The sequence below is a fragment of the Phalangium opilio genome, unplaced genomic scaffold (genome assembly GCF_054372755.1).
Source record: "Phalangium opilio isolate 3A_F unplaced genomic scaffold, DU_Popi_V2 ptg000045l_1, whole genome shotgun sequence".
In the NCBI taxonomy this organism is placed as follows: domain Eukaryota; kingdom Metazoa; phylum Arthropoda; class Arachnida; order Opiliones; family Phalangiidae; genus Phalangium; species Phalangium opilio.
This window is the reverse complement of record NW_028324168.1, coordinates 7,395,723-7,408,432: the sequence shown is the minus strand read 5'-3', so window position 1 is coordinate 7,408,432 and position 12,710 is coordinate 7,395,723. Positions and strand designations below refer to the sequence as shown.

The following is a 12,710-nucleotide window of genomic DNA, read 5'->3' as shown; positions in this document are numbered from 1 at the left end:
TTGGGCACAAATTAGATTTCCTGAGAAGTATTTTTTTTTATCTCCCGACTCTTTTTTTTTTCATTAAGTGTTTCACGTTTTTTTTTTATAGTATTGGAAATAAATTAAAGGAATTAAAGGGGTACCCTACGTAGACAAAGATGGGGGCTTGAAATTAAATTGTTGAAAAATTTGGTCCCTATTTATTTTATTTATTTACTTATTTGATTTAAAAGCAAGGCAATACTGAGTCAAACTGCTTCGTTTATTACTTTTCTAGTTTTAGTTAGTAACTTATTTGTCAGCCATTTTCCAAGATGGCGCCGGATAAAAGCATGCATCTATTACTTAAGATTATTTTCCCCATAAAAATAGTTTAAGCATGTCGTATAAAGTCAAACGCGCCATACAGCAATAGCAAGCACATACGTTTCATACTCCCTTTAAATTAATTAAATCCCTAAAAATACTCCCCCCCCCCCACACACACATCATATTCAATTAAAAACATCAAACGAAACCAAAAATAAATAAAATTCACATCTTAAAATATCAATTAAAAATTTTTCCAATTTCCTTCATTTTCTATTTCGACCAGCATACATATACTCCCTCCCTTTAAAACACGGCCAGTAACAAAAATAAACTAAGCTTAAACAGGCTTAAGTTAAAGTAAATGTTGGGGCCCGAGCTGCCCCTCCTCTCCTTAACGGAAAAGAGCTAGGAATGTGGGAAGGTGGGAGTCGACGCTCAATTCAATCAACTCCGTCGTGATTCTTAATTTAAGCCCGTTAATTAGGTGACTAATGAAATTACTAATTACAATCCCGGCAAGTCTGAGTTAAGCACTCCGATGGGCCAGAGACTGAACGCGTTTCCCTATCCCCCTCCCTTCTTCCACCAAATAACAGAAAGGAGTACCTGTGATTAAAAGAGTGCGCCTCCTGGTTAAGTGTACAGTAGCCTGCACTGAGAGAGAATATTTTCAGCCCCGGGCTAGATTTCCCCCTTCCCGGAACATGTAGGACTCATCAAAAGGGGGGACCACCCCAATTGGGGATGGATGGTTGGGATGGGATGGGACCGGAATTTCATTTAGCTCATTAAATCGCTGAGCGAATTAGGTCTTTTAATTGCTTTACTTTTAATAGGCATATCGAACTCGAAATTGGATTAAAAATAAAGGTTTGAATTTTACTTTTCCTTTACTGATGTTGTGCGGAAATTCAACGTTATTTGGATGAATTTTCGGTGTACGAAATATTTTAAAAAATACTTCGCTATTTTCAATCAAAATCCTAACTTAAAAACAGTAACCCGGAAGTTAACATTTTCATTTAACTTATTTAAGAAACATTATACAACCCTGGTGACTTTTTAAATTAATAAATAAAAATAAAAAGATGTTTCAAATTTCCGTCCATCCATTGACATTCTCTTAAACTAAACTATACGATAAACGTACACTTTTCTCGTTACGTTAAGTTACGTTTTTAACCTCTCTATTTAACGAACGATTACATCAACGGATCATTTTCGGATCATCGAAGCGAATGAATTTAAAAAAAAGATAACATTGGGTGCAATAAGGGCTGTATGCAATTTGAGATCCCTATATAAGAGACAATTCGTTGTAAGCTCCCTTTGGGAATCTGTTTTCGGACCATCTAGCACTGTGTTTCGTTGGAGAATGATGATCTACTTGATACGATGATACCGGCTCATTCTGGCGCGAATATCATGATTCCTCGGAAGCGCGCGCGTTCACCATCATTCACCATCCACGTGCGAAGCAAATAGCGCGGGAAAATAATAAAAAAGGGCGCCCTTTTTATCCCTCGTGCATTCCCTTCCCGCCAACCATGATATCATTGTACTACCCAAACCCCATCAGGGAATTGTAAGTAAATTAAATTGTTCCTACCTTATTGGTAGCCTTGAATTATAAAATTTGAAAATGTTTCGATGAAAAGACACGCTGTACATAAATCTGTTAATGAAAAAAGAAGGTAATTATGTTCATTAATGTCAATATTTAATAGTATCAAGAATTATATTAAATTAAATAAAAAATAAAGTTCACCTTTCTCATTAGAATCGTAATAAAGCCGATATATCATACATAAAATTTAGAGTGTTTTTTATACTACATATCCATGTTGCAAAATTATTTAAAAAAAACGTAAGGGGCACCATTATGCAAGGGCGTGCGTAACGGTTCTAAAAGCAACGTCAATACGGTTTTTTATACCTGATGTATTTTTTAGAAGTATAAGGAGGGTAGTAAAGTAATGCAAAAGTGTTATGGGCAAGTTCAAATATCACTTTTCCTTGAGCGCCGTGGCTCGTTTCTGTCAAAGCTGTATACATACGTACAGTAGCGGCAGTAGCTGCAACTTCTTAATGGCTAACATTGAATAAAAGCCTAAAGTTTTTACGTACAGATGGAGGAAAACGACCTCCCTTTTTCTAGGAACAAATATCTAAGCTAAGCTAAAGGATACTCCCAAAAACATTTTCATAAAAAAACTCTACTTTCCCTGTAAAAATAAAGTTGGAAGTATACTTAAGTTTGCTTCAATTGTTAAATCAGGAACGATAAATGTTATTTGGTCTAAAAAGAAAAGCTTTACTTTTAAAAAAGTAAAATGTTTATAAGAAATAGGCCTAGGGGTTGTTTAAATTAATATTTTAAGTTTAAAGTCTTGCAAGTTCAATCTGAACTACATTAAACGATCTCTTATCTGATTTAAACATATTCAAAACCTTTTCAAAGTAACCTTTGACCCCAAACAACCTACGTATATCCATTACATGAGCTGTAGGCAGCGGTTAATACGTCGCGACAAGAGCGGGTCCAAACACTTAGTCGCTATTAAGGTCCATCCCGTATAGAAAGTGTCCGAAGATACAATATCTCTCTCTATAGCTATAGGAAACCTTCTTGCCAGCGTCGGACGCTTGGCTTACCAGCAAATGGCCCGTACATTTTAAAGATCGCGCGCGAATTGGCGCTAGGCTATCTCTCGCGATTTGGGCGCATTAGTCCAAAGTGGAGGACACGTAAGAGATCGAGGACCGAAGAAAAAGATGTCCTCCAATAGAAGAGAGGGCAGTTTACGGAGGAAGCGAGGAAGATGACTTTAAGGACGCATCGCGAAACAAGTCTGCGGACATAAGTCAAGACCAGAGACTCTGAGAACATAAGGGATGGTGCACGCACGCTCTCTGATGTCCGAAATGGACTTATTCACGCCTAAATTCTTAGGAACTAACTCGAGTGTAATATATTTAGTTGTTGTTGATGGAGGGTTTGGTTGTTTATGGGTCTTGAATAGATAGACGCATCACAACCTTGCTCGCAAACGGATCTGTTTGGTCTTTTGGTAGCTCATTTTCATCTACATGCACTGTCTTGTGTCGTGCGCTATCTCATAATGCGGGACTTAAGGGGTTACCTTCATTTTTCTGTTCAAAGAGACTTTTTCTGTCCAAAGAAATACCTCTCATAAATATACGAGAGGACCAACTTCGGCTATAAAAACGACCATACCTCGAAAGTTTACGTATTTCAGATATCTATGAGGGGAAACAACAGCCCCTAACAGCTCGTGTACGCTATTAATGAACGATAAAGACCTGGCTGGTGCCCAGCCAGTTATCAAAATAGCTTTTAGCGAATATGGTTTCCTAGAATATATATACGAGATTGCAGTTCACGAGTTACTGGTATAGAAGTGGTACGTATAAGGGGTGGGGTGGATGGATTAGGGGTTAGACGAATAAAAGTCTGTGACACGAAGCGTAAGACAGTGACGCCGGAGTTCTTTCTGATTTATAGCGGGGCTAATGGGCGCGTGAGCGGAAATACAGGGAGAGAATAGCCCCGGACAAAAGCGATAATTAGCCATTAGACGCCGATTATACATTTCACTCAAGAAAGACATTTTTTTAAAGCGAAAATTAGCTGCTAAATTAAACTGACGACAGAGTGTTGGCGTTAAGCGTGGCCGCGCGCGTTAAGCTAACATTATCTTGGAATAACTAATGAGGAAGCTGCACCATCAAAATATATTCTCTTCAAAACATGACCCCTTTCTTTAGAAAATATGAATTTTTCAAAGGTTCTAGTTTTGTTAAGGGAAACAGTGAGAAATTTGAACCATCTCATGGCACGAGCAGAATTTCGATGCCTTTCATCTTGCTCTTTAGCGTCTGCGCTGTAGCGGTTTTGGATCCTGAGATTGCGCAGAGACGGCAGTGGATCAATCCCTTTGTACGTCCCTATACTAAGGGTTGGCTCCCCCATTTGTTTACGTAAAATGTTTGGCGTAATATTCCATAATGATCTTTACAATCCAACTCCTTTTAATTATTTATTCCACTGTCTTGAGTATGTATATAGGGGAAAACGCGCAAAATTTTGTCTTAATGCTTTCAATTAGGAGGGTGAAAGCTCTCAGGCTTCAGGGGGTGGCGGGCTCGACTGTTAGCGGAGTTAGACAGAGATGGTCGAAGGAAAAGGGAGTTAATTAGTGTTTCCAATTAGCGCCCAAAAATCTCTCTTTTTCTTGGAATCAGAGCGCTCGGGAAATGGGGGTATGTATGGAAAAGGGGTTGGGGGTTTGTTTGAGTCAACTCGCGCGACGTACGATGGCCACTTTGCAGATAGTTAATTATTTACTCGCCAGTCTGTATGTTTCCCCGGCCGGAGAAAGAGGAAGTCATTTTAAGATGACATTTCTGACACCGTCGAGTTATAAGTATGGTCATCACTTAGTAATCTTGAAAGTTATTGACTTTATAAAGTAATAATTATCGTGGTTTTAAAACATTTTTTGTTCCTCGAGCACTTCATGTTGTGTAATTATAAATTACAGTTCATTGTAATTGAACTATAGCTTTCTTAATAAATATTCAATTCTATCAATAATGACCTTAAAAATTGTCCCTCCGCTTAAGTTTCTCCATATCTTATTCTAAGAATAATTTTATCTAATTAATGAAAACTATAATGAATTCGGTATAATTTCTAATGAAATCAAACCGCAAAATTTAAAACTGCCCAGCGTCCACCTATAATATAACGCTATCTGAAAAAGAATGAACCGAATCTCTCCTATGGCCCAGAAAAGAAGAAAGAAAAACAGTTGTAAAGTTTGTCAATAGGTGCAAGGCTTATAGCTGTAACAGGAGCTCCATGGGTTTAAAGTTAAAGGAAGGCATCTGGGAAGCTGGCAGAAAGAGAGTGAGGAAAAGACGTCTCTCTAACAGGAGCAATCCATCATCGAGATGGGGAATAAAGGTTGCCTCCCTCTCTCTCTCTCTCTCTCTCTCTCTTTCTCTCTGTAGAGAATATTTTAAAAGAGATTTTAAAATGATCTAGCCAGGCCCTCCCTTGAGAGATAAACGCCTAAGATTATGCCCTACTGAATATCTGATGACCCATCCTAAGTATTAGCTTGATTCAATTGGGGAAAAAAATTCATAATCGTATAATAAAATGAGAGGGCCCTTCCCCCCCTCGGGTCGACGCCCCCCCTACTTTGTATCAAATCATAATAACGGAAGAATTTAAATGGGACGCGACCTTTCCTTTATGTTTAAGCAACTGTAAAATATCAATATGGCTTCTTTCAAGAAAAAAAATAAATAGAATGTTTTTCAATAGTTTGTGACGTCAAGGCTTCTGATAAAAACTTTTAATATTAATTAACAAAGTTATCACTGGCAAATTGTACATCTACATTAAATGATAATAAAAATCAGAGATTTAAACTGAAGGTTTGCTTTTTCCCATAGCATCGGTGTGAAGCAGTGTAAACATTTCTACAGGCGCACGTAAAATAATAATTTTACTTTTCTAAACAAAATAAGTCACTGATAACAGGTGAAACAATTAATAATTTTACTTATTGTTTAATGTATTAGCAATGCATAAAATTCCGAAGTCCCTTGACTACAACGGGCAGTCATAATTCTTATTTATCGAAAGAGTAAAATTTATCACCACTAAAACTCAAAGGGTTAAAATAAAAATCAAGTTTTCTATAGTTTGCGAGGCATTTTTCGCTGGTATGGCCATATCATTTGATAAGAAGAAATAAAAACCAAGTACACAAACACACACACACAAAAAAATGCTTTTAACTTGTCCTTGTCCAGCCTCGTCCCGCGTTTAAGAAACAATATTCGACAAATGCACGCCGATGTGATGCGATTTCAAAAATTGAAACATTTTTTTTCTTCTTCTTTCTAAATATTTCTTTTGCCAGCTAGTGGCGTTCTGGCATTGCGTTTTTTAAGAGGCAGGAGGGTCTCTTTGTCTCAGAGCTTGAAACTCTTGAGTGCTTTTTTTCTTTGTCCAAAAAAAAAGGACAAATGGCCGATTTTTATTTCTTATTTCTCTGTCTGTGTAATCGGCGTAAAAACGGTCAGGGAAAATTTCCTACATATGATTTTTTCAACTTGGTTTGTTTCTTAAGTTACCCCCTCTCGTGGAAGTTACGTTGGGTTTTTATACTATTATTATTATTTAAGTATTTACCGAAAGAAAAGGGTCAGTAAGCGTTTCCGTTTTTGGCACAGATATACAGGGTGTTTCTAATAAGTCTACCATAAACGTTACTGAACTTTTATCAGGGTTGCCACGGAATTTTCAGAAAAAATTCCCTGACCTTTTAGGGCGGAAGGGTAAATGTTTACAGCAGGTTTTAAGTGCTTATAATTAAATAAACTCTCTACATTAAGTTTTTCAATGTATTTTTCGCACCAAAATGATTAAGAAACATTTTAACTATAAGTTACAGTCTAAGAGATTTCTAGACATTTTTAAGGATTGCTCTAGAGTTTTCTGTGTTAAGAGAGGATGAGGAGAAACTTTCATTACTCTTTCAAGAAAGACTTATCCCCAGAAATTTTACCCACTAAAATCAGATTCCCTGACTTTGCTGAAACTTTAAAAAATTCCTGACTTTTCCAGGTTTTCCGGGTTTTCCCTGACCCGTGGCAACCCTGTTTATTTAGCAAAAGTGTACAATTATATGGATAGAAGTGTAAGTAAGTCTGGTAAACTAAGTTTCATTAAAAACTCCAACACATGCGAACAAAACCTTAAATGATGATACACCCCCTGCCCCCCTTTCGGATCTCGTGTCTCAGAGTTTTGCCGTTCGGGATTCATTTCGAAATTTTTAAAATGATTCTTTTTTAAAGTTGGTGCGCGGCCATCAGAAGTTGCGTTGATGTCATCCGAGGGGTAATGGCACTTCTCCTGGAAAATGGGGGCTTCTAAAATACCCCCCACCCCACCCCACTCCACTGTTCCCTCCATTTTAGGATGTTTTTTGGGACGATATAAGCGATACTAAAGCCATGGCTTGGATGGAGAGAAATGTTTGATGGCAATTTTTCCGCCTATTCGACCTTTTAGCGACGTCATTTAAGTCAAATAACTTCTAACCATTAGGCGGCCGTCCAAAATATATATCTTTTTCATTTAATTTTTTATCTTGTTTTTATTTCTCGTTTAGAGCAGCAGCTAGAAGAATTTCTTAGAAAAACTAATGTCCTTTATATCTTAACGTTATGATATCCCATTAGGTTATTTCTTATTTGACCCAATAAATATTATATTCCGAGTTAAATCTAGCTTTAATTTTAACTGGACTGCAGCTATTGTTAATGTTAAAGAACTTTACGTTAAGAAAATTTAATTAATTTAAAAAGTATACCGTAAGGGAATGAAACCGTTTAATCATTTTTATGGTATGTTTATAGCTAATTGAATTTAGCTACCTTTTTAAAGGGAGGGTGGAACTATAATTAAGTCATAAATTTAGGGGAATGTTCATTGGGAAATTGATTTTGAATCGAAAATTTTTTATGAGATTGATTTCCCAAAGAACATCCCCCTTCATTTATGGCAGACACCCTGTATATAGTACATGAGAATTTTAGCAATATGACGTCACAAATGTAAAAATATGCAGTACCTAGATTCAAATATAGAATCAATCTATTGATTATATAAGTAAAAAATTTTCTTCATAATTACATCATAAAATAAATTAAAATTTAGTTGAAAACAATTATTATTGGATCGAGTGTTTTTTGGAAAATTAATTCCACCGGACTGTTACCAATATAGAAATGACATCAAAAACTAAAATTCAAGCTCAGGAGCTTGTTCCCTTTTTATTCCATTCCATTATTCCTTTTTATAATTTAATTCTTAAAATAAGCACAAAGATTGGGAAGGGGTCGGCCTCTAAAGAAAAAAAAAGAAGTTTTCTTAATTTCCGAATCTGTAAAAGCAGCTCGGCTCTGTTCGCTATAATAATTCAGTTCACTCGCTCGCTCCGAAATTTCAAAACATTAAATTAGTCCGCATGGTTAGAGAGAGGACATACGTTCGTTTCCCCAACCGAAAAAGAACCCATTGTTTTACAGCTTTATTCTACTTTACCAAAAGTCCCATTTAATGTCTAGCTCTATTCAAATAGAACCGCTTAGCTCACCGGGACGACTTTGAAATAAAAAAACGGGTTATTTTTTCGCTCATTGGGAGAGATTTTTCCGTGTTAAGTTAGCGTTATTAATACACGGTTAATTTGTATAAAACGTTTTTCCACCTATAAGATCTCTCTCTCTCTCTCTCTCTCTCATTCTCTCTCTTCACGTTGTCTTTGGTCCCGCTCACCCATTTTTATTTTAAAACACAAAAAGAACTAAAGTTTAAACTCGATTAAGTCTTTGTTGAAACGAGAAATTTTACGCGATTGTTCTCCTGGATTTTTCAAAAGGTTTTTGAGGTTTTCATGGTAGATGAAGAAGGAAAAAAAGTATCCAGAATTTTCTTTAAAGGTATCATTAGTTATAATTATTTCTTGACAAAAAGATAGGGCGCTTTTAAATTAATGATATTTGTGTCGCATTAAAAGCATTAAAGAGATGGTGAAATATACAGGCTGTATTGGGTTCTATGCAAGCTTCATTGGACCACTTTTTTAATTCAAATCCCGAGCCTCACTGGTCCATCCAAAGGACTACTTTAATAGTTCCAACTTAAATACAGAGGGTAAGGGGCACTGGTCCTTGGGACAAGTAGTAATTATTCAAGACACCAGGGGTATCTTGTCTGGAGGACCAGTTTGAAAAAAAAAATGAATTCCTTATTTCGAATCCTGATTCTATTTATAACATAAATTTTGAACATGTTAGGCCTACCATTTACAAGTTTTCAAACATAACAGAAAAAATAAATAATAAAAATTCACTCCCAAAGTACACTTTTAGTATTTAGGTGTTGTTTATCAAAAACATCCATGGAAAAAAATTCCAACAACAGAATTCAGAGTAAATTTATAAAATTGATGAAAACTATACAGAAAAATTCAATTCAATTTGAAGGAGAAAAAAGTGGAGGGGGGGGGTGCCACGCAAGAAACTTCTAAATATAAGCAGAATAGGATGCTAAAACGAATCTGTTAAAGAAATGAAGCTATATAGTGCTGCAAGGAAAAGATTGATGCAATGAAAAAAGTACAGAGGACCCTCACTATTTCATTTCCATAGTGTTTAGGCGAGTATAGATCTTATAAAAGAGTTAGACGTAACGAAAGGGAAACAAAAATGTATTAAATTTCAACAGGAGAAAGTACCACGACGAAAGAGTAATTCTTAAGATTACGGAAAATGCATAAATCCCCTAGTTTATCCCTTAGTAAATTTTGATATTGAAAAAAATGCCTGGGAAATATATAGAGTGGCAAGTTAAAGGCACAGGGGCGTCGATGTTCCTACCATCTATCACACAGAGACGGGAGCAATACGGCTTGACGAAGATCCACTATCTACATTCTATATATATTCATGATACAATTACGAATGAAGAGAAGTAGGGGAAACGTCGTAGAAACTACAGAACTGTTTAGCCTTTAACTCAATTCAGAAAAGGCGCATGGACACACTGTATAAGTATCCATTCTATATACAAATCGATGCAACATTCTTAAAGGCAAAAAAATTCGGGTTGGGGAGAAGCTCATAAAGTAAAGTAAACCTAATATGTGACCTATCTCTGGTTATATAAGAGGCACAGGAAATTCTATCGACTATGTGATATCTCTATTTCTTGCCTTTCAAATGATACCTTATAATTGGACTTGCATCAATCAGGACTCGAGCAATTAAGCACATTAATAAAAAGTAATTAATTCTCTAAATATATTAAATTATATGACTCAATGCCTCCGTAAACATTTACATCAACTTAAGAGCTTCAGATTCAAGACACAAGCTAGAGAAGCCGTGAATAAAAAAAAAGAGAAAACTTTAAGTTATTCCTTCAATTTAAGTAATGCTACGTTACGTGTATAGGCTCTTTTGGGACCAAAGGGTTGCAAAAGACTTCGGAGGCAAAAATTCAATATATACCGAATCTGGTCTATCAATAACTCGCCAAATATATATAGATATATATATAGATCAGGGCTCTATATAGCTTTTTCTTAGAAGAGAAACTCTAAAGTTATGACTGTATATCACTACATATATACATAGACACACACTTCTATATAGTCTACAAAATGTCGGGTCAACGAAACCAAGCCATAAAATTGCGCAGCATTTTCACAATTTTTCAACAGTACGATGGGCACTTATAGGAAAAAGTATCTATATAGGTTTTTAAAATCGATTTAAGTACATCGAATTTTGTAAGTATAGATCGTGGGACGCAATAATACCCATCAGGAGAATCTATTTCAGTGATCATCTCTCGTTTTAGGGAATTTAGCTTCTATTCAATCCCCCCTCCCTCTATTTCACCTCCCCCTTCTAAGTTTCAAAATTGCTTCTTGGCAGCAATATACACTTTTAAATTTAGGGGGTGTTATAAGATACAGGTTTTGTTCACATCAGATAAAAGAATTTAAGTTTTGTATAATTTATAAATATTTACAGAAAATTTCCGATTGCCCCTACATGGTGACTTTTATAATTGCACAGATGCGCCGCAGTGTAAACATTTCTACAGGGGCTGGTAAGAAATACATGGGATGGATTTCCCCTGAATGGCATCTTTCCCTAACAGCAGGATAAAACTTAAAAACTTCTAAAAACTGTACCGTTAAATTTATTTTTGAGTTATAAGAACTGGTTATTAAACTAAGGGTCTTGCAAAATCAAAGTACCTTGTGTTATGTCCGAATAAGCCCCTTAAAACCGTACTAAAAATCACTTTGATCGAGTAGCCCTAATAGCCCAGGACCTTTTTTTGACTGTCGGTTCGGACATAGTGACTGATGACCCGCTATCACCGTCCACCCACCGTCGAAGGGTCCGCTACTAAACCATCTTTCTCTCTCAGTGTCCCTTAAGAACGTTGAAAAAAAAACCTACTATCCGAAGCGGGGGACGTCCGAAACGCTTTTTAAACTTTATAGTGGTCCTTACAAAAATTTCTTTTACACGCGGGCGAGTGGCTACTTAAACTTAGCTTGACCAGTTTGAAAATTTTTAGCAAATTAGACTTTAGAAAGGGAGGGATAGCGATGGGTTTTAGAGGCGGAACGGAAGATGACTGCATGCAGCTTTAGAGAAGAGAAAAATTTCCCCCAATTGAGTTAAGTTTATTTCGGTAATGCTAGCGTCCGAAAAAAAGGATGGATGGGATCAGTTTTGAGACACTTTTCAACCTTTGGAGTCGAGGCCACACTGTAGTCAAATTTCTTTGATGTTGGGATATTACACTAAAGTAGTGAAACGCAAAAATTTTGATTAATTTGATGCTAAACTAAACGAAAACTTCGACTAAGTCAAAAATATAGGATAATATAGGACAGGTTCAAAAATACATATGATTTTATAGGAATTATAGGACTGATGGGCTCCCTGTAAAGGATTACGTAACCCTCAGCTTACTAACTTCATATCCTTAATGAAAACTGGAAAATACTTATATATTTAACTACCCGTAAAATCAAATTAAATTATATTAACTCACGTTAAAATTAGCTCTTATAAAAAATGGGGGAGAAATAAAAATAAACCAGAGTGAGAAGATTAAATTTGAACAATAGCGGAAGACGCTTCCCTTTTTCTAGACGGTCCCAAAGTTTGTCAAAATTTCAACGCCTTACAAGATTTTGTTAATAAAAGTGTCGAGAATAATTTCCGCATGGTAGCCGTGTTAATGAATCGAAACTCTTTAAAATTTTGGATAAAAACGGCTGAGACAACTTGGCGATTTCACCCAAACATGATAAGGGCTTCTCTCTTCTTTTTTTCACAGTCGGTTGGGGAAGAAAAAAATGGTTAACTTAATTAAGGTCTGGAGTGAAATTCTAATTCAATCTCGCTGCTTTTTATCCCCCGTTTCATGCATAAATTTAACATCTATATTTTTTAAACTATATTTCGTGTATTTGACTTGCATTATTAAACTGTAATTAATTTAAAAATAGTGATTAATAAAAAAAGGCATTATTGAATGCAAGTTTTAAATGATAAAGGTACAAATGTTATTTGCAACTTTGCGCCATGATTTAATTGAACTTAATTAATATTTCCCTAAAATTTCAAATAAAAAACTGGATTAAATTTCAATCAGATTCCGTGTATTTTTACTGAAATGACTAAACATTGTCAAAAACTAGTAATGTGGGATAAAAATCAACCTTATCTCCCAATTCGCCATTTTCCATTTAAATACCCAAGTATCCCCGGAA

General features: G+C 35.8%; 1 protein-coding gene across 1 annotated transcript in view; it reads right to left on the bottom strand.

Moving 5' to 3' along the window:
• Positions 1-12,710, bottom strand: part of mei-W68 (meiotic W68) — a 70,664-nt gene that overhangs the window by 26,410 nt on the left and 31,544 nt on the right. The window contains exon 3 of the mRNA XM_089838254.1: positions 1,904-1,969. The gene's annotated coding sequence lies outside the window, so the exon portion shown is untranslated. The remainder of the gene's footprint in view (positions 1-1,903; positions 1,970-12,710) is intronic.